Source organism: Dromaius novaehollandiae, chromosome 1 (assembly GCF_036370855.1).
Source record: "Dromaius novaehollandiae isolate bDroNov1 chromosome 1, bDroNov1.hap1, whole genome shotgun sequence".
Classification (NCBI taxonomy): domain Eukaryota; kingdom Metazoa; phylum Chordata; class Aves; order Casuariiformes; family Dromaiidae; genus Dromaius; species Dromaius novaehollandiae.
This window is the reverse complement of record NC_088098.1, coordinates 49863533-49885281: the sequence shown is the minus strand read 5'-3', so window position 1 is coordinate 49885281 and position 21749 is coordinate 49863533. Positions and strand designations below refer to the sequence as shown.

Below are 21749 nucleotides of genomic sequence, written 5' to 3'. Positions count from 1 at the left end.
AAAGAGCAGGTACACACACACACACCCCCAAAGCACCACCCACATATATAGGTAGTGCAGACAGTGGGAACAAGGATATAGCTTTGTGTCAGAATGGTCACACCCTGGCTAGGTTAACCACTGCTCACAGGCTGATACCAGCAACTTAAGCTAACTGCGATTTAGACTACGACTCCCTGCCTTAGCTTGGTAGGGAGGGTAGCCTATAGGTATGAAGTACAGTCCTGGTAAATATATGCCACTGCCATAAAGAACATTTCAACGTTGCAATAAATGCTCACGTGAAAGTAAAGGTGAAGGAATGGATTCTAACTGCAGTATGCATTATGTTACTAGGGCCTGCTGCATTGCCTTCTTTCTGACTTTCACAATGATTCATATCAAGAAGTTACCAAATTCCTAACACTTTTACTTAGTTATCTATACTTTTATTACTGGTACATCACAGTTATTCTGACAGGCCCAGAAATCAGGTTCTGGGATGTTACCAGTGTTTTACCAAAAGAACACCAGCAGAATCTGAGGTGAAAGAAGAAAAAGAATTAGTTGGCAACTTTGTCTTGTATTTAAGAACACATCACCGCTGGCAGAGGGGTGAGGGCCCTAGTACGCTATTTAACTGCTCTTTATGCAGATAATACACACTTCTACAGCAATCATTATTTTGATAAACTTAATTTGCATACAGGAAATGCAAAATGTAAACTTTTCACACTTGTGTAACAGCAAAACCATTCCCGTATGAAATTGATTTCCAACTGAAGCATGCAGCAAACTGCACCTCCAAACAACAGGTCAGTAGGCAAAAGAGCAAATTCTGTTCAACTGCGTACTCGTTCCACTGCACATTCAGCACCTCTCAGCCTACCAAGGCATCTGAATAAAGCTATACCAGTACTAGTGAAACTGTAGCTAGAAGGAATTGCAGTTTTGAGAAAACTTCAGTCATCACAGCAAAACTACTGAATTATGAAGTTACTATTTGGAGTCTCTGTTAAGAAATGTCATCTGCTCATGAGGAAAAAAAAAGTGACATATTAGCTAGTGCCTCTGGGAAATGCAGACAGGCTCTCTAACAAAATTGCAACATGATTAACATTTATGAGCTGTTTAAGTTAACACTAAGAGTTCAGCAGCTGCTAGCAATAAAGCCAATAGCTTGCTTCAGTCAGCAAATGGCCTGTTATTTTCCAACAAGGAGTAAAGAGCAGCTGTGTGCCATGTTTTTTGAAACTAAGTGAAAGGCAATATTTATCTACTTGGGAAAAGACCATTCAAGCATCCCATTTAGAGATTCTCTATTGAAGTGCGTCTCCATTGCAGCGGTGCTTATATACCAGGCACTGTGTGCTACTTCTGCATCAGAACAACGCTCATTTTTCCAAAGTGAAATAATGAATAGCAGGCAGAGTAAGGCAACATTAATGCATTGTTCACATGGCGCTACCAAGAAACGCGGCATAACTAGTCGGCTCTAAGGCTATTTCAAACTGTTCTCACAAATGATTCATTTTAAGATTGACATCATAGGAGAACTAATGTAGCGGTAGCAAAAAGCAAAAGCTAAGATTATACACATTCAATCCCGAGTATTTGGTCTTTGAGGTCACCTTCAAAGAGTTTATATTAACAGCATCTCAGAGGAAAAGGAGGCAGGTTGCGCACACACGCAATAAGAGCGGCAAGAATTTGGCCATACAATGTGTACAACATTGACAACTTCAATGAAACAGGGCTCCAGCAGTTCCCCATCCTGTTCACAGAAGACTGGGTCAAAATTTGTCCACTTTTGCTTCATCCTTGTATGTGTGAAATGTCCAGCTGTGTCTTTTACATGTGGTCAATTTGTAATAGGTAAAGTAACAGGTAAAGTCTCCCTTCCAACAGAAGGGAGAAGATGCACAACTAAAGTTTTCTCTTTTCCAAACAAGTACTCAAATTGAAAAAAAGATAATTTTTCACTAATTTCTAAAAGTGTTTACTCAGTGGATTTGACAGCTGTGTCTAGTCAGCTTCACCATACAACTGTTTCTTTCAATGAAATCCTCAGAATTTAGAAGTTGAGGGAAAAAGAAAGATCCTACTATTTGAGGGTACTCATCTGAACAGTTTTCCTTCTAATACAGGCTAGTGACTTTATTTAGGACACGTACACTGCTTTTTTCCCTGTTTACTTGAGGTGAGCAAGCTTAGCCTGCAGCAGTTTATCTTCCATATGTAAGTCTAAAAAAGGTCTTAAAAAAGGGATGGAGAAAAGCAGCTAGCTTCCAAACCATTCTTTTACCTTAAGACTTGCTTTTCACCCCCTCCTCATATTAAATACTCAAACATCTCCATTTGCTGGTAGTTCATTTCCATAAAAAAAAATGTACCTTAAACTTCAAGTTCTCCGTCAGGAGGCACCTAGTCCTACAGGACACAGACACATTCTTCCTCTTAGTCAGACAATGGAATGAATTCGGCCTTGCTACTTGCTTTAAGGCACTAAAAATACCACAGCCAAAAGCTGTCAAAATGAAGTCAAGAAAAACTGAATAAAAGGCTTGCATCCCAGAAAATATTTGGAGACTCAGGGCCTCTGAAGGAAGAAAAAAAGAAAAGAAAAGGAGGTATGTGTTAGCTAATGTTTCACTTAAAGTTCAAACATACCTGACACTTGAAGTGAAACAGGTCGGAGTCTATGCACTGAACCTTTAGCAAAGGTTTGTTAAACTTATGCAAACAGAAACTCATACATTTTTTCATGGCCTTGTATCTTTTGAAAGTCATTAGCCCCTGAGAAGTCTCAAAAAATGAACTGTGGATTCTGCCTCTGTAACATCACAAAAAAAAAAACAGTCCACTGGAAATTCCCATTCTCATTGTGCTGAAGTATCAATTCACGTTCCAAACAAAGTCTCTATCCCATTTAAAATCTAGAGGTAAAATGAAGGGTAGAATGTAAAAAGAAGTTATAATGGAATGTCCCTGTTTCTCGATGAAGCAGAGCAACAGCAGCTTTCTCAGCATAGCACCCTCCTCCATGCAGGGCAAGGGACACTGGTCTTTCTCTCAGACTCATTTGGATTACGTCCTTTCTCTGGTAACTCCACTGACAGTAAAGCAGTCTATTCCTTTTTGACTCCAAATGCAAGGCAGGCTATCGCTTCACCATATTACATAACCAACTGAATGTTTACATCTAAACCTCTTTCATAGATGGGTTGTGTAGAAAGGTTTTTTTTAAGCATGCAGAACTGAAGAAGATTCAGCAAGCTGTTCAGGGTCTCACAGAAAGCCTGTACCAAAAAAAATCAAATATGCATATTCCAAATCACAGATTAGTATCCTAGTCATTAACACATCTAGTCTCAAGTCTTAATTAGGTCATCCATATAACACAGAAGAAATTCAGGAAGCTTTCAAAGGCCCCCTCTTTGACATGCTGTATTTCACTTATCTATAGATTTTTTTGAACACTAGAAAAGGAGAATGATCCCTTTCTCTTACAACCTCTTCCTTCACATCAATATACAGTGATATTTTACAGTCACCTGGTTAGCAACACTTAATCAGGAGACTATGGGCAGAAGCACTGAAAACAGGCTGTGCTTTTAAAAAAAAAAGTTGTATGGCACTGTTGCTGACTCAGAATAAGGGCACTTCAGTGGCAAGTCAGTAAGCTCCCTAATGCCTCCAAGTTAATTTTCATTTGAGACAGAGGGAAGGCTCATTTCCTACTTCTTTTTCTGACAATGCTGAACATTTAAAGCATGCTTCACTAGTAGCTGTAAAATCATGCCCAGTAATTGCACAATCTGTTTTTTCTCATGTCTCCTCTCTGGAATAATAAGGTTTATTATTCATTCTGTGGTGTGCAGCAAGACTTTGATCACAATACAATCAGTGTGTAAGAAAAAGAGGTGGACAGAGTCCCATATGTTTAGAAAGTATTACCAGGGATCAGAGAGCCATCTCAGTATTTCTAAACTCAATGTTATGCTGACTAGGATCATGACCAATTTATCTCAAAGAGGTCAAAATAAAGTCTTTAGAGATTTCTCTGCTTTAAGCCTCCCTAAAAGAGCTTAGTTTTCTTGTGTGTTTTCAGTCTGTAGTCAATCCTTCCCATCCTCAAACCACCACTTTGAGTTCTGCCAGGCTAAGCATTTGTACCGTCACTTGAACCAACAACACCCGCCATGCCATCCCCCCCCCCCCAAATAATGTTTTTACTAGATATTTCCCCTAAATCAATTCCCTTCCCCACCCGCCCCAGTTACCACAGAGCCACGCAAAAGCTTGCACCAGCCCAGCGAAGAGGCAGAACAAGCAACCAGGGGTAGCAATTGCTCAAGCAGCACATTCAGCAACAGTGCAGAAATCAGCCAAAGAATTCACTAGATAGCTTTCAATGCAACAGCCTCAAGGCACCCTAATAACAAAAATAGAAGAGTCAGGTGCCACCTGCTAAATGAAAGGCAAACTGATCATTCTTTACAAATCCAGTGTGAACATAAACTATTTAAAGACAGCTATGTGGCAAAAAAGTTACATACTATGAATAAATGCTTTACTCTCATTTACACTAAACCAAGAATTGATTGCATTAGGCTTATTTTTATCAGCATCTGAAAGCTTTTATGGATAAAAGGCTATATACTACCAACAATGCATGAGCACCAATTAAGAGATTACTTAAATTCCTCACAAGTTATGAACAGTATCAAGATGTCAAATTTTATTTAGAAAGAAAACAGGCCAAGTAAGATTCTAACAAATTTATCCTTAAGCAAATAAAACTTTGGACACAATTATCCAACAAGAAAGCACCACCCCAGTATCTAGGTTGATTCATTCAACAAAAGTAAAAGTATAACATTGGTGTATAATTGTCTAAATGTATTTCCCACATTCAGTCACATCAGAACTTGAATGCTAACATTTCTTACTTTTTATGTCCTCATCTGATTTTTTTTTTATACCTATAACTCTACTATATTTTAACATGACAAGTCAAAAGCACTTGGATAGTGAACCAGAAGTGAACTACACAATTACAAATTCAAGTATTTTAAAGGCCTGTGTCACAGACAGTAACACCTAATTTTGAAATGCAGGTTCAACAATGATCGTTTCCAAGTTCTCATGACACAAGCAGGAGATGCTCAAGCAACAAGTTAAACAAAAAAGCCATACCCAAATAGACTTTTTGTATACAGAAAATTAAAATATTACAAATAATTGTCAAAGGAGGTTGAAGATATCAAAAATATTCACAAGTAAAAAGAAATCATGCAGAATAGATCCACCAGTTGCTGCTGAACCTAAGATGAAGTTGTCTGAACTATCTTGAATTCCCTAAATTTCTCATTACTGGAAAAAGGGTGCTACTCAGTTGCTTGGACTTTTTCTCCCAAGCACCTACTACTAGTCACCATCAGAAAGAGGATCTAGGCAGATCAACTTACTGATCCTACAGCAACCATAACTAGTTATAAAACAGGCTATTTTGGGAACAGATAGTCTTGATTCTGTTCATGCAGCACCCCACTACAAGACAGCCTCATTCTGCAAACAGGGTACCTGCACATCACACTGCAAATAATTCAACCTTTCCCTAATGCTGTCTGCTACTGAGCACTTAGCAAGACCTATATATATAGCTTTTGTTCTCCTTTTAAGCCAATAAAGCATCAATAGGGATGGAAGACTCCTATTCCTTCCAGGGGTAAGAACAAATAGACAAGTCCTAACATACAAATTTTCTCTTTGTATGAGGTCTGGGCAAGTTGATTTCATTACAAAAGAACCACATTCTAGCACTGAAACAGTATCAGAACTGTACTCCCACAAAAAGCAAAGTATTGTGAAAGACAGATGGCACAGAGATTAACAGCTTCATTAAGGCATGTACATGCACCGATTTGTTTGAGATATGATAGTATTTAATTGTAAAGACAGTCACTAATGTAATAGAGGATATTCAGCATCTGCCTGGAAGACCCCAACAGACTGAGGTTTTTATGGCTAATACTGGTTAATACTGTTCAGTCACTCAAACTCCCTACAGCAAAGCATAGAAGCTGTGGCAGCAATAATGGTACTTCACTGAATTTGGCTTTCCTGTGTTTAACAGAAATTTCAAACAACCAGTTTTTCCAATACTTTCACCTCTGAAGATTAAAAAACCCTAAACACAAATGCCTCATTGGTGTTATCCTGAGTAAATTTGTGGACACTGACTGTGACAGCTTTAAGCTTCAACTCGACCATGTGTGGCAGCCTGTAAAACTGGGAATTTGTGGAACTGAAGAAGCTTAGTTATCTATGGATTTCTTATCCTTCCACTCCCTTTAATGCAGCGTGCACTGACTTAAAATCACCAATTTTAAGATAAAATGCGGGTTAAGCCTCCCCTCAATTTAAACTGATTTTAACTTTTTATCTGAAAGGCAGATTTTTCTATTGGTAACAACTAGAATACCTTCAACAGCTTTCTTTTTTTAAAGAAAGTTTGGAGGGAGGATTCTGGGTTTTTTTCCCCTGGGTTTTTGTTTGTTTTAAACTAAACCAATGGAAAGATTGCATCTACCTACTTAAGCTGCTGCTCTTCCAGTATATAACACATTTCTTTGAACTAAGAAAAAAAACTGAAATCATTGGTGCATGTCATAACACTTTAAAAACAAAATTTGGATGGAATTTTTAAACCAGTGAAGTGTACAAAAGCAATATTAAGCACTTAGATGTGCTTGTAACAGAAGACAATACATCTGCAAAACTTAAAATTAAGTTATCCAAAGGTAGCACTCTTAGCAGTGGGTTATATCACCAAATCCTTCAGGATTTCAGAACTAGTATAGCAGATGTTCATTTTCATCTTCTGAGTAAGCCCCCAAGCTTTTCTACCTTAAGAGAATTGGTTCCTCTAGTAAAAGCAAGCAAATCAGTGAACTAGTAAATTAAACTGACATAAATTCACTGTGCCTGTAAGAAAAGCTAGTACAGCAGTTAAACAGATTTCAGTTACTAAGCTACTGAACTCTACTAGTACAATGATTCACGTATTGATTATATGTTGAATATGTTGCCTACCAGAGGAAGGGTTAATTCAAATGACTAAGAGATCATAGTTGAGAGATCAATGTTATATCATTTTTCAAACTGATTTTGATGGAAGGTCTTAAGTAATAAACTTATTTAAAAAGACATGACCTGAAATAAAGACCCATTTTAAAAGTGATTGTTTTAACAGTTTTTCCTTTATAAATCAGACTCAAGTTACAGTGTTAGTTCTACCCTTCCTCTTTGTCCAGCATTTCAATCTGTTCTTCTCCCTTGCCCCAAAAACGGCTCAATTCTCTTTGCTCGTCTCCTAGGCAGCCCTCTCACTGTCTCTCACTTTCTACTGGTCTCTGATGCCATTCAGACTATTCACGTTTTCCTAGGATGTCTTCATCCAAAAGACAAGAAAGCCAGAATTTGCTCCGGGCTCTGGCTATTAGTTATCATCAGTCTGTTTCTTTCTCTTCTGAAGGAGAGAGGTACAATATGCCGTTTTGTAATGAAAACATCTTGTGCTAGCTTGTATTAGACTGTATGCTTAATAATAACAGCCAGTATTCCCAGATCCAATTATAAAGAAGTTTCAGTTCTGACAAGCTCCAAAAGCCTTTAAAGAAAGGCATATGCACACAAGAATTACCCCACCTAAGGGCACAAGACTCTATTTGAGTATAATCCACATTTTGCAACACTCTGCCCTCAGCCATCATCTTCTGGATAATTTAACAGAAGAACTTTTTTTTTTTTTTTTTTTGACCTGAACTCCAGCACAAGGAAGTGAAAGTATATCAAAGTACTAGGTCACCCTTTTTCAGTATTAGCAAGACAAAACTAAGAATTATCCACTCTGAAGCTTAAGAACACAGCTTGTAACTTCAGAAATAAGGTATGGAAGATCAAGCCAGTGTTAGCGACAACCTCATGGTTCCATTCTGTAGCATCCTTGAAATTAGAAGAGCTTAATGCTGATAAGAACACTGGCCTAATTATTGTTTTCTTAGCAATAATACTAGGCCTCCCACATTTTTCCATATTCCCTGCAACAAGCAGCATATGGACTTAGTTGGGTTGGACTGGGGGAAAATCATCCAAGGAAGTCCAAGACTGAGAAATCTCCACAGAGAAAGCCTTATGCAGCTCCTGCATAGATTCTGAATGAGCAGTGATTCCAGCTTGAGTGCTTCTGCTAATCTCAAGTAATAAATGCAAAGCATTGAGCTCAGAAGAAAAAACCCATTGTAGAGGTTCAGACACTCCTCAGTGCCGACAACTCCATCTTGAAACTCCATGGCAGCTGATGCCAGAGAGTAGAGGACTGGCATGAAGTATTCTGTATGACATTGATTAATAAATCAACAGCCACATATGGCACTACAGTGAACACTCTTAGGCTCTCAGCTAGTATCTTCCCTTAATATATTACAGTGATTGTATCTCTATCTTTCAAATTCTTTAAATACACTGCCTCAAAATCAGAAGGTATTTTGAAATCAAGCAGGCAAGGAGCATTAACAGCAGCTTGAATGTCTGCACACTTCATGGGATTACTGCTCACAATCAGGCAAGCAGATTTGTCAGAACCAGGGATCTCACCTTGCAGTGTTTGCAGAACTGATCCCCTGCCCCATATATACACACGCGTGTATATACATATATTTATATTTTTATTGTATATACATATTTTTATATATTCACATACATGCATATGTATTTATGTATGTATGAAATGAACCTCAGCTTCTTTGTCATTTCCCTGGTCAGAACCTGTGAAGCACCTGTGTGAATGCTTACCTTCTGTTCTGGTATTAATTACTCAAGTATTGGTATTACTTGAGTCCTGGTATCACTTTAAGTCTAACCCTAACTTAGGAGAAAAATTAAAACAGAGTAATTCTTGATCTTCATTTTGCCTTGGAATTATATGGACACTCTACAAAGATCTTAATCATCTTTGATTCTCCAGGCTGTAACTTTATTCCTGACATCTCAGTGTCCTACTGGATGCCATGAGGCAGTGAAATCTCCAGAGGACTCCAAGAACTGTGATAGTCAATAGTCTGAATGGTACAGATTAAATATCTGCAGGAAATGTCTCTCACTCCTGAAAGTTTCTATAGACTTCAAAAGAAAAAAGTAGTAAGGGAAAACCATCCCAACATGTATGTATGTAAGAAAATCTATATTCTTCAAAAAGAGTCAGAGACAAAATGAAGTAAAGAAATCCAGAGACACCTCTCCCCCAGAATTGAGATCGTTCCCATAGAAAGCTAGCAGGAGCCACAATTCACCCTCTCAAGGCAGACGTTTCCGTATGTGGACTGGCCCTATGAACAAAACCCTGAACAGCAGATGACTACCTGCTAAACCGCTTGGCTTCAGCTGCAGGAGACAGCAAGAGAATAAGAAAGAAGTGCTAATACGATCAAAAATGACTGCTAATCAGCCTACGTGCCACACTTGAAAAGGTTAAAAAAAAAAAAACCACAAAACCACACTGAACAGAGACACTAAAGGATAAATCTTAAAACATGAAAATAACTTGCTGTTCCTGTATCTGAAGATGTTGTGTAGCAGCAGTAGCGCAGCTACATCCATTCCTCTTTATGGGAAACAGCACAAGGAAAACTGTCAGAGCAATATTGCCATCTAACAAAGTTTCTGGTTTAGTCCGTCAGCTTTTTTGCACCATTTAAAGTATTTCCAAGTCTGAATCAAGTACTCCGCTTTAATGACACTGGTTACATTTGGTCAAACCAAGATGAACAGCTCTACTTTTTTTTTTTCTTTTTTTAAATCAGGTAAATCAGCAGTGATTTCTCTCCATGTACATCACTTGGAATATGCTGTGGTCTATAGCTCACTTGCACTGAAGAGGAGACATATAATGCAATCAGCTAAAATCGAGACAAATTGAAAAAGAATTTACAAATACAGATCTGAAGTGAAAAATGAGCCTGTTACGTTTTGTTCCAGTCATTTCTTGGGGGTGGAGAGGAGGGAAATTGAAGGATGGCATGGTTCAAAGTGTACCTGACTCGGCACAGGAAAAACAAAGCTAGAACCCTTCTGCTTAGGGTCACCAAGCCTACTAAACTGAACTTTGAATTTTCAAGGAAAATTTGCAGCTTGGGAAAGACCATAACATTCAAAAACCCGTAGCTGAAGGCTGATGCGTCAAATGTGGTTCCCTGTCATTAGGTATTACAGAAATCTTGAATATACTAAGGAGTACTCCAGAACTGGGATTTCTTGCCTCCATTTCTTAGAATATCATTGTATATGTCCCTATATACCCTTATGCATTAATATACAGAGCCTGAAAACTGGCAAAATCTTATTTTACAATACCTGCTGATTCATTCTTTATCTGATAACCTACTCATTTTAATACAAGCTTTACTTGGTGGAGTGGAAGAAAAAGGGAAGGATAAATCCCTTTATAAACTCTAAGCAGAAAAACTAATTTCTAATTTATATTTTTAATGCCATTTAGCTTAAGAATTTGACTAGGTTTTTCCTCTACAAGTTTATTTTTAAAGTTCTTTGCAAGTTTACTTTCACAAAGTCTATGATCACTAGGACACAGCAAAAATGTGTGTTGGGGCTAGGGGAGGAGCACAGTTCTTACCCAAGGAGCCTAAACCTTAGAACTTCTTTGCTAATGAGTTTACATAGATGCTTCTTAATAGGCATTTGCAGTAGCAGGCTTTGAAGAACAGAAGCTGATAGGTAAAAAGACTTTAAAAAGGAACTTTGCATACTTTTCCTATAATGCAAAATGGTGTCAGCTAGAAGACCGTTAAAGATACTGCAGAGAAAATGGATAGTTTAAATTTCTTTGTATCTTCTCCTACTGGGTTTACAGAATCAGAGGTACACTTGTGCTCGCAGTACTGCACATGATTCATCTTTCAGCCACATATTAAGCATCCAAAGATGTATCTATTCCTAAACAGAAGTGCTTTACTTTCTCCAGGTGTGAACAAATGATACAAGCCTGCAGCTTTTCCAGGTTTAGTCTGTGATCAAGTCCCATGGCCACACTGGTTAGAGCTAGAGAGTCAGCAGGCAGACAGCACAAGACAGGAAAAAATCCCCAACTGTTTCTGGAGAGACAAGTATGAGTAATTTCTGAAGGGGATCAGAGCATGTGGACTGGAAATTTAAGAAGGTAACAAAGTTGTCCCAAAAGGCTTTCAAAAGGGTTCCACAAAGCTCTAAAGAAACTAAGCTGCCACTGAAGCAGTGTCCTCTCACAGATTAAAAACTGATTTTTAAAAGTTGGAGAGGAAAAAAAAAAAAAAAAAAAAAAAAGGACAGCATCTATAGGACTTCCATATGATTCTCTGATATCAGAGACAGTCATTACATTTTATTAGCAAACTGAGAAAGTAAACAAGGAGGAAGTAGCCAAAGATTGGTATACCAAAAACTTAGTGTCTCTAAAGACAAAAGAGAAGCACAGGAAGCTGAAGGATCTCAAGCGATACTGATACAATAGTGATAAAATAGTATGAAATACAACATTGCTAAATGCAAGGTGATGCAACCGAGAAACAACTAATCCTAAATTAGCATACACGATGATGTGCCAAACTATGCATTAACATTGAGGAACAAGGTTTCTCAGCTGTCATAACTATCTATTGTAATGTCAGCTCAGGGATCAGTTGCAGTCAAAAGCCAAATTAAACACAAGGAATTATTAGGAAAGAAGCAGCAACTAATGTCACTGTACAAATTTACAGTGCACCTGCACCCTGTAGGGAAAACAGCTCTGCAACTCTGCTCTTCCTCTTATCACATGTAGAAAGGACTAGAAGGATAACAAGAAATACCCAACTGTCATGAGAAACAAGACGATGATTCACTGGAAAAAAGGGACTGAATGCATGTAGGACAGGTCCTTACCATTGTAAGTGGAACAGAAAAGCTGAATTGAGAACATGAGATATATATAGATATATACATATACACACACACACACACACACACATACACACACACACACACAAATAAAGAAGTAATAAATAAACAAGCATTTTAAACAAAGGATTTATATCCCATATAGTGCCTGCTTAAACCGTGAAAATTCTTGCTGTCAGAGGTTGCATGTGACAAATTTTAAGGGAGTTTAAAAAAGTAATTAGACAAAACAACTGGTGTGGAAGAAGCAGTGTGACATGAGGGGCCCATCAAACACTATTAAGCACGAAATATACTGTCAAGAAAGTTACCAGTCTAGAGACTTCCTGAGCTGGGGAAATACATAGGCACGGGGACTGTTATCAGAAATCCCAGTAGTATCATTTTTATTTCCTATCTCTAGAGCTGACTTTCATTTTTATAAAAATCATTTTTACAATGGCTATGACTTGACAGATATACGGCAATCGGAAGTGTAAGCAGTTACTTATATACCATCTGCCAAGCACAAGAAACTGAAAGAAATGCGCCATATAAAAACACAGCATAATGACTTCAAAGTTTAACTTAAATCAGGAAAAGCTATCCCCTCCATAATTTCATAAGCTCTCCTGAAACTGGTTACCAGCAGTTAGCCAAGCAACAGACATATGTTGTAAAATTTTGCATCTCCTTACAGAAGTGCATCAGGAAATCATGTTGGACTGCTGAGAAATATTACCCGATTCTGATCAGGAAAGAATACCTATGAGAAGCTAGTAAGAATTTACTGTTACAGAACTCCACATCTATCAAATAATTACACAGATACTGCATGTGCAGAATCACACCTGCACAACTGCTTCGACTTTCACACTACAGGTACTACCTGAAGTTCCTCAAATTCACAACTGTCTACTGATGCTTTCAGTCACAAGCCTTTAAGAGTCAGTACAAGCAAGTCTACAGGGAAAAGCGTTTCTGACTAGGTCTTATAGTGGAAAAACTCTTAGCTAGAGCACTCACATACTGTCCACAAGTGGGCTTTTCTGGACTCCCAATAGTTGATCAAAAGTTGAGAAAGAGATTAATTAGGTTAAGAATTGGCTTCATCCACTCTTGAAAGAGGAGCACAGAGCTGTCTGGCATTCCCTGAACAATATTACATTTAAAAAAGTCATAACGCAGCTCCAGGCCTTCAGTATTCATGGAAGAGACTAACTTATCTACTGCTACTATTACTTTGGAACTAGCTGTTTGCCACCATACTATTGTTTTGTGCATTCATTATCACAGACAACACTTGGCTTCTTGACACAGCAGCATCTCTAATGATCTCATCCAAGCGCCTCCGCCCTCCTAATCTACTATAGCTCAAGGCATAATTTCTAGTGGCAGCCACAACTGAAGTCTTACCCATTTGGAGAGGGGAAAAAAGTCTACATTTCATGATCTCTCATTGCCTTGTCAGAAAAACTGTCTTTTGACTTTATTTACAAAGGTGCTGTCCCTTCTCATTAGCAAACAGATCTCAAAAGGCAGAATACACTTATATCTGAATAGTGATTAAAGGTCAGTTGTGGAACCAAAGAATTGCAACCTAGAGATCTGTGTTATGCTGCTGAGACTTACAGGTACTGGTTTTCCCTTGCACATGTCCCATAGAGCGGGGAGACTACACATGCCCAGTCTGAACAGGCTTCAGAAGGATCCCTGTTTACCACCTGGTAGCAAATCTTATCACACCAAGACTCCCACTAGGCAGAGACTTGAAGCAGATCCATCCTCAAATATTTTCTGCAAAAGCCAAACAGAGATTACATCCCCTCAGCTGTACAAAATAATCAAGAACTCCAATCCAGGCATTTTTATCTTGGCTGAGGCTTCTGGGAAGAAAACTAGTCAATTATGTATTTACTCAGATTTACAAGTTCAAGACCATCTCTGGCAACAGTTTAGGGTTAGCCTTTAGGGTAATGCCATTTACTTTGTCATAAGTATAGCAACCAAGTTATAAGTGCCCACATCCCAGATTCCTCTGTTTACTGCTCTGAATATGCTTGTCCTCCTCATGGGGGAAGACAGAGGAAACAGGCTGCCACGGGTTAAAATGGACTATCTAAATCTTTAGCATTGCAGGCAAGGGAAAGACTCCCCAATGGGCACAAAAGCTGTGGGAAGGGCTTTACAAGAATTCTGTCATAATGGGAAAGATGGAACCACAAGCACAGACTGTCCTCAAACTGGCATTAGCAGGCATGAGCAGTCACCACCTGCACCCAGAGCAGCTTCAGAGAAAGCCCATATCTCCTCCGTGAGGGCAAGTATTCCAGAAAGGCAATATCAAAATGAAGAGATACTCGGAATCTCTTCGCTGCTCTCCTGACCCCCATGATGATCAAACCACCACCACCACCAGGAATTAGAGCTAAGTAGTCTCTTGAAAGAAAGACACCCAGACAGCATCCAAATATCTGATCAACAACAATCAAGGCCCAGACTCATGACTCTTTAAGAAATAGTTCAAAGTGTTCCAAAAAATCTTCATCTACAAAGAAAACTTCTGTGGAGAATTATCACAGAAGTTCCCTCAAAAAGGAAGCTAATACACAAGAATTTTGATTTACATTTAAGAGGCTGCCTGTTAGCTCCAGCAGCTAAATGACACCTTGCATCAAGGTGAGGTCATTTCCTTGCCTCCCCCATGGATGCAATGCCTCACCACCGTGGACCTGCACCGTGAAACCATGACCTTAAACCTTGCAAGTCAGGTATACTACCCTGGCTACTATGTTGCTTGCACAGTTGGTTTTACAGAAGAAAGTCACTTCTAAAGGAAGCCCAGTATGCTCAACCATTGCTTTAGAGATAAAGGAGACATCATATGTCTCATCTTTGGACCCTCTCTTACAGAGGGTCTCCCTCTGAACAGGGGAGTTCAGAGGGCTGCTGCTAATAACAGAGCTGAGCTCTGTCACTGTGATGATGCACTCCATCTCACAAGAAGATACCATGGGTTTTCCCTGAGGAAAGGCTATACAGGTTTTCAAGAGCAAAGGAGGAAAAGATTTCCTTGTAAAGAAAACAGTCTCTATGGTCATTGACTAAATAGACTGCTGTTGTTAGCAATTACTATTCGAACCTAGAAGAAGAAATTTCAGAAATGGCAGGTGCCATGATTGTTATATCCAGAGTTAAGCCTTCAGAATATTTTAGCAAGTATCCTGACAAATCTGCAACTCATCCCTTAACCATGTTAGAGACTGATAGAAACAGATACAGGAGGGTGAGTGTTTAGAGCTCAATGAAATCTGGGTGCACTGATAAAATATTTCTTGCCTTTCTATGGATTAAACTGATTGGGTTTGTCACGTGGTCTTCCCTAGAAGTTGAGATTCTTGCCTTTGCAGAAGGTAGCTTACTGCATTAAAGTTTCACATCATCCAAGATTGGTATAAGCAAAGATTGTGGAAGCATCAAAAAGCTGGGGGGCGCACAACTAGGATACCATCCTGACTTCCCCGAAAAGTTATAGCTCCTTCTGAAATCTCAGCTGGATCGTCATTGCCTTTTTTCTGCCCCATGGGAAGAAGCACAAGATGACAAACCGCTGTCTTCTGCTGGTAATAGATATTTTTGTTACAATACTAGATATGTTAATGTTGTCTCTACTCAGATCAGGAAAGGAATTTCCCATATTGTATCCTCATATTGGCTCCAAATTTCCTCCCTCCCAGAGCAACTAAAAAGCTTTTTGTATCGGAAACTGTTTCAGTGCCAGACTCTGCATGGCAAACACAGTGATAATCACCAAAGGACTCTGTGCAAAATGGTGCCAAAAGCATCACGGTCCCTTCTAGATAAGATGGTTCAGGAGCAGAGATTCAAAAGAAGTTTCAAAGTGGCAAGTCCTAGAAGACTAAATGCAGGAAGAACATCTCACTTGATCACTATGGCAAACCAACTTAAGCCTTTGAGTAGAATGCCCCTTTTTCTTTAAGGGCACTGGCCATGGAAGAAGGAAGCCTCTATTAGCCAAGAGAGGCTCTCTTAATATTCCTTCTAGAGAAGATGAACTATATCAAAATGTTTCTAAGCAGATTTTAAAAGGGGCCTCAAGAAATAAAAGCAAAAACCTCAAGAATTTCTAAAAAAAGTTCAAGAAAGCAAGAGAGAAAATCAGGTGCTTCACTCTGAAAGTCATTAGCACTAAACTGCAATTTGAATGAGCAATATATTCTAAACAAGCCTCGTTGAAAGCAGCCACTGTTAACACACACATCTGACAAATAATTACTAAGTTCAGGACACATGGAACTAAGAAGTGGCTGCAAACATGCTTTTCCTTATGCCTTTAGTTATATAGGCTAAGTCCAGTAGCTACTTTGGACAGAGCTATTCAATATGTCTGAAATCATATACAAGAAGAGAATCCAGCAATTCTGTATCATCTTCTTCATTTGCTGTGATCCCAATACTTGGATTTGTTGTTGCCGAACCTTTCCCTCTGGTCTCAGAGCACAACCACTTACGACCGTACTTCTGACAACACCCTTTTCTTTTCAGTAAGAAGTTCCACACAGTAAGCCTTTCAATATTTGAATTTTTGACACAATTACAGTGTTATGGGCATATACCCTAAAACCAACTCTCATGAAAAAAAGTCACACTAGCTAACAGGAAGATCATTTGCAAAACCCATTTTAAAAACAGAAAATGGCTGGTGTACTTGGTGATTATAAACAGCCATATATCCCTGCTGATCAAGGTATCTGAAATATTAAAATGCAAATAAACCTAAATCAACTCAGCAGCTGCACTCAAAAAGAACAATAATCCACTCAGTCTATTTGTTCAGTTTCTAGGCTCTTGGTATCAGGAAGCACAGTAATAATGAAATCGGAATGAATTACAGATGTGTGCTTTATACATTTATGTTTACTATGTGTATTACAGCTACCAGACAGCATTAGAAGGCATCTGAGATGCTGTATTTGCTTCATGAGAGTGTGAAGTTCAACCTAATGGGGGTGGGGTGGGGTGGAAGGTCTTCCAAAACTAGTTTCAAAACCCCAGAAGTTCCACCTGAAATTTATTTGCAGAAATAAGAATAAAACAATGGGTCATCAATGCCTTGCCACTTTTGTGTGGGATAGTTTGTGATTACAAACCTGTAACAACAACTTTACACTGTGGTTTAGGCCTCATCTGCAAGGTGCTGAATAGTAATTAAGTGTTTTTAAGAGCAACCAGAAAACCCTCATTAGCATTCCAACATCAGAGTGAGAGAAGAAGTAGAGTGTTTTTGCTGTCTGTTGGGAACATCCACTTTCAAAATAATGCTAAGTCACTGTGCCAAAGGTTTACTCCCTGGGTTTTAAAAAAGGTATTTCTCAACGACTTTTATCTAATCAACAACATAGTTAGTCCATCTTTCCTGGAGATGAGAGGTGGGTTTCAAATTATTCAGGGACATGGAACGTAGGTTACCCACTTCCTGGCAAGTGCTGCAGCCACCTCGCGGGCAACAGACTATCTACACAGTCCACGTTCTTTTAACATCCAGTGCATAAGAGTCATATCTGTACAGTAAAGGAGAGGGTGTAAAAAACACCTGTACAGACCACCACAACAATGCACATGATCAAGTATATTTGCTTCTCTGACTCAAAAAAGCAGCATAGAAACTTCTATTATTCCATTAAGGAAGAATATTTAACTATTTGAAGCAGATTACATTTTTATCATTATGGCATTATAGTAGAAGAGACTGTGATCATTACTGCACACAGGGACAAGTAAATTGGAGGTTATCAAGAGTTTTAGCTGGCAACATAATGCAGAGACAAAAACACGTGCAGTTCAGACTACATTAACATGGCAATAATGAGCTAACAACAAAAAGGCTGAATACAGAGCAGCTTTGTTTCATTGGGCTCTTTGGTGCGCCCCCCCCCCCCCCCCATTCTGGTTATTGTAACTTTTATGTATGCATGTCTCAAATACACTGACGCTCCCAACGTTGGCTAGAGCACCACTCAGTAGATTCCCGGCTCTTACACAGACAGCAGACCTTTGGAAAGGAATGAAATGCTCCTGTGGCTGTTATAACTTCAGCAACTCAATTCCCAGACACTGCGGAAGAAAAAGCTCGCTATGTGGAGCAGGGAAGGAGAAGAAACCCAAAGAAAGAGAGTATCAGAAAAAGGACATCATCTCCCAGGAGGAGGAAGGACTGAAGATGTCATCAGCAGACACATTCTTCCTGCTGCTCTCCTTCTTTAGGATTACAGACTACAGCAGCTGCCAGTCTAGCTTGCTTCTCCACAAAAGAGCTTCAAGCTGACCACACATAAAATTCACACTTCTTTCCTCCCCTCAGAGTGTCTCAAGGGGAAGTGCTACTTCCAGAAGCAGTATTTCAATAAAAACTACAATTTAGTGTCTTGACTTTCATATGAAAGTACAAAAAGCCTGAGAAGTGTTCCAAGTATTATTAAAGGGACATCTACCACTACAGAGTTCTTTCTCTGGATTAAGATCATAGACTTCACTTGAAAGGTCACCTTATGGAAGCACTTGCCAGAATTAAAGTTTTCTACTTGAAATCACAAGTCACTGTTACACCTGAACACAATGTATCAGTGCTACAGGCACATACATACAGCAGCCTTTCCGGAACACCAGGACACACAATGGCCACAAGATGAAAATGAGGGTGAAGGAAAGATGACTTGTGCCTTCCTTATAGTGCTGTATTCCTCTGAGGAGTCCTGAGGCTGACAACAAAGATGGAGAAGCAAAGTTCTCATACCTCACATACGCATCCTACTTCAAAGCAGCCGCAGTAGTTTCAAAACATAAGCAAGGTTTGCAGGCTGAGATAACCTTTTATTAGACCAAAATATACAAGAAACTAGTATACTGGTCTAACAGCAAAATACTGCCTCTTCATCCAAACGTCCTCATCTGTAGCAGTCCCCAGTGTCAGTTCCAGCCAGCTCAGAACAAAGCATACCCTTGCAGAGAGGGACAAGATGACAGAAATCTAGCATTTACAAAATTCAGAAATTATTAATTAATACAAATTATAAATGAACTTGGAAGATATTCAGCACTTGATCCCAAATTCTGGTGTCCTAAGTTATCAAAACTGAATAGAAGTTTGCTTAAAAACTGTTCTTAAAAAAGTGTGCATAAAAATTACAGTTTAAACTCATTTGCCCTGTTATTGTCCATGAAAGGAAAGAGTTGCACGGCCATTTTGAAAGCAAGTTGATCAAGGTCCGTTATGGCATAACAGAGGAAAGCCATACCTAGTTTGATGGAGTGGGGGGTGTTTTTCATGATACTACTGCAAGAAAATACACCAGAACAACTCCACCCACTACACCCAAATCTTTTCAGACAAGGTAGGAGAAAAACAGAGCCTTCAGCATACTATATCTGAACAGCTAAATAAGCATCTTGCATCAGTCTGAAGGGGATCAAAAAATCCTTGAAGTATCAGTTATACAATCATCACATGGTGCCCACAACAAGCAGTGTTACAGTTGTGGCATTTCTCAGCTACACTTGCTTCCTACTTTAACATGTTTCCAAACCTTACATTTAGTCTTTGCTCAGAGCTCAACACAAATTTGGGGGATAAATGGCAAAATCCATTATGTATGGATATGCAAACAATGCTTAAGTGTTTTAAGCTAAGCTACAAGCATGTATTGCTAGAATTCATTATGATAGTGTGCTTTGCCCAGGAAATATATTAACTGACACAAGCTTAAGTTTAAAAAGCCTAGAGGCTTACTTTTCTCCATGAAATATATTAATTACAAGGTCTGCTTCTTAAACCACTGCCCCTCCAACTTTAAAAGGTACTTTATCTTTCAGAATGATTCTCTTATACTATACATCTCTAAAAGGATTATGATGCAGAATTGCTCATACAGCATAAGTAGCTTCCCCCACTTCTACCCCTCAAAAATCTTACTCAGACTAAATATTATATTTGTAACTTTAGACACAGAAAGACAATATTATTTCAAATTTATTTTTAATATACCTAGTAATGGTCAAAGTGCCAAATGTAATTCACTGATAAGTTATAAATAGGAGGCAAACTGAAAGGAAAAAAAAGTTGTGTCAGTTTTTATTTGAAATATTGAACATATTTAGCTCAAGAGCCTACTCTTTATTTTCCATGCTTTTCTTAGAGCAGAAAGCCAAAATTATGCTGCTTGCAGAGCTTTACTTCTCCAGTAGTCACTGCATATTTAAGAACTTTGACCTTTTAGCTTGTGTTCAGATCTAGTTCAGGGTTAGTGGTGACCAAGATATGTAAAGTACTTACTACATCTGTCAGAGTCCAGCATCCACACTGGCCCTGTTTCCCCACACCACACTAAATTACCAGTTGTGCAGAGAAGCCAAAGTAAGGTCAACCTGAAGAATGAATTGCATTCTCATTTCTACATGCCAGAATTAAGGTACACTTGTATGGTTATACTATCTGTGCCATACTTGTTTGCTGGAAAAAGAATTGAAGAATACTGCTGTACACTGAAAAAGCTCTCTCAAACACGCTTTATGACATTTTATAAAGATATTAGCTATTTTACAAATACCCACATTAGCTCATTAACTCATTTTAGCCTGCAAAGGCCACTAAATCATCACAAGACTGAGTCAAGAGTGAAGGGTAATTATTGTCCAGTGCTTTGTTTGTTTTTAAAGCAAACAGAAGTAACCAAGACATCAAAAAATTCTGTACCCTTGAGGTCTCATCTAACAGCAATTCTAACATAAGAAAGTGTTTTTAAACAAATCCTTTGTTAAATTACCTAAAATTACCAAGTTTGAGAAAGAATAACTATAAAATCTAGAATAACTAGGGTAAAGACCACCATCTGTAGGTACAGCACAAACCAGAAGAAAATGAATTTCAGGTGCTAGGACCAGATTTCCTTCATTCTCTGCAGTCTCACAAGGGACACTGAAGAACTTATGAACCACCATAATGATATTCAACATCCAATTTCTTTCTTTTATTCAGGACTTGATTCATAACCCTACTGATCAATAGCAAACTACCCAAAGATTTTACTTGAAGAGAAAATTGAGACTTTGAATTTTGCCGTAAGTCAAATCATAACGTACTTGCAGTTACAAGTTGTGGAAGTTATTTTGGATTACTTACTATAAAATTGTACTTTTAGCCAACAGAAGTCTGTTCAGTTTCTCATACTTTATGCTAAGAGACAACTATAATAACTAGTATTCAGCCAGATATAGTTCTGTTACTATTCCTGAGGCTTTGAACATACGTATCTAGCCCAAAAAGCAAATGAAAAATTCTTCCAAAGAAAATAAAATTAATACTCCAATTTCAATACTAAAACTTTTATTCCAACACATTCTCAGACTTGCTATAGCAGTTGAAAGGCAGAGAATGTACCTGCAGTACCATGGACAGTGTACAGAAAAGTTAATTCACTTCTGAGAATGTCATTGCTTTTTTTTTTTTTAATAAAGCAATCAAACCCAAAAAAGAAAAAAAATATACACTTTAGTGAGTGCAAGAGGTCCCACAATGCTCTGTATGGCACCCATGAGCTTGAGTGTTTACTTTAAGGAGTACCTTTAAGTTTAAAAATACTTTATTTCCACTGAGCTCATACTATCTGCATTAAGGCTTTTAATATAGGCCCAAAACCAATCTTTGGCATGGACAACTTCATATTCAGGAAGTTGAAGATTTTTAAATTTTTGCTATAGAATCATAGAATAATTCAGGCTAA

General features: G+C 38.5%; 1 protein-coding gene across 10 annotated transcripts in view; it reads right to left on the bottom strand.

Annotated features, from left to right (window-relative positions):
• The window catches only part of CNOT4 (CCR4-NOT transcription complex subunit 4), an 80795-nt gene that overhangs the window by 47046 nt on the left and 12000 nt on the right, over positions 1 to 21749 (bottom strand). The window contains exon 1 of one of the 10 annotated variants that reach the window (XM_026109488.2): positions 2373 to 2393. The exons of the other annotated variants lie outside the window; for them this stretch is intronic. The gene's annotated coding sequence lies outside the window, so the exon portion shown is untranslated. Of the gene's footprint in view, positions 1 to 2372; positions 2394 to 21749 lie in introns of those variants that run through there. 10 annotated transcript variants of the gene reach the window in all.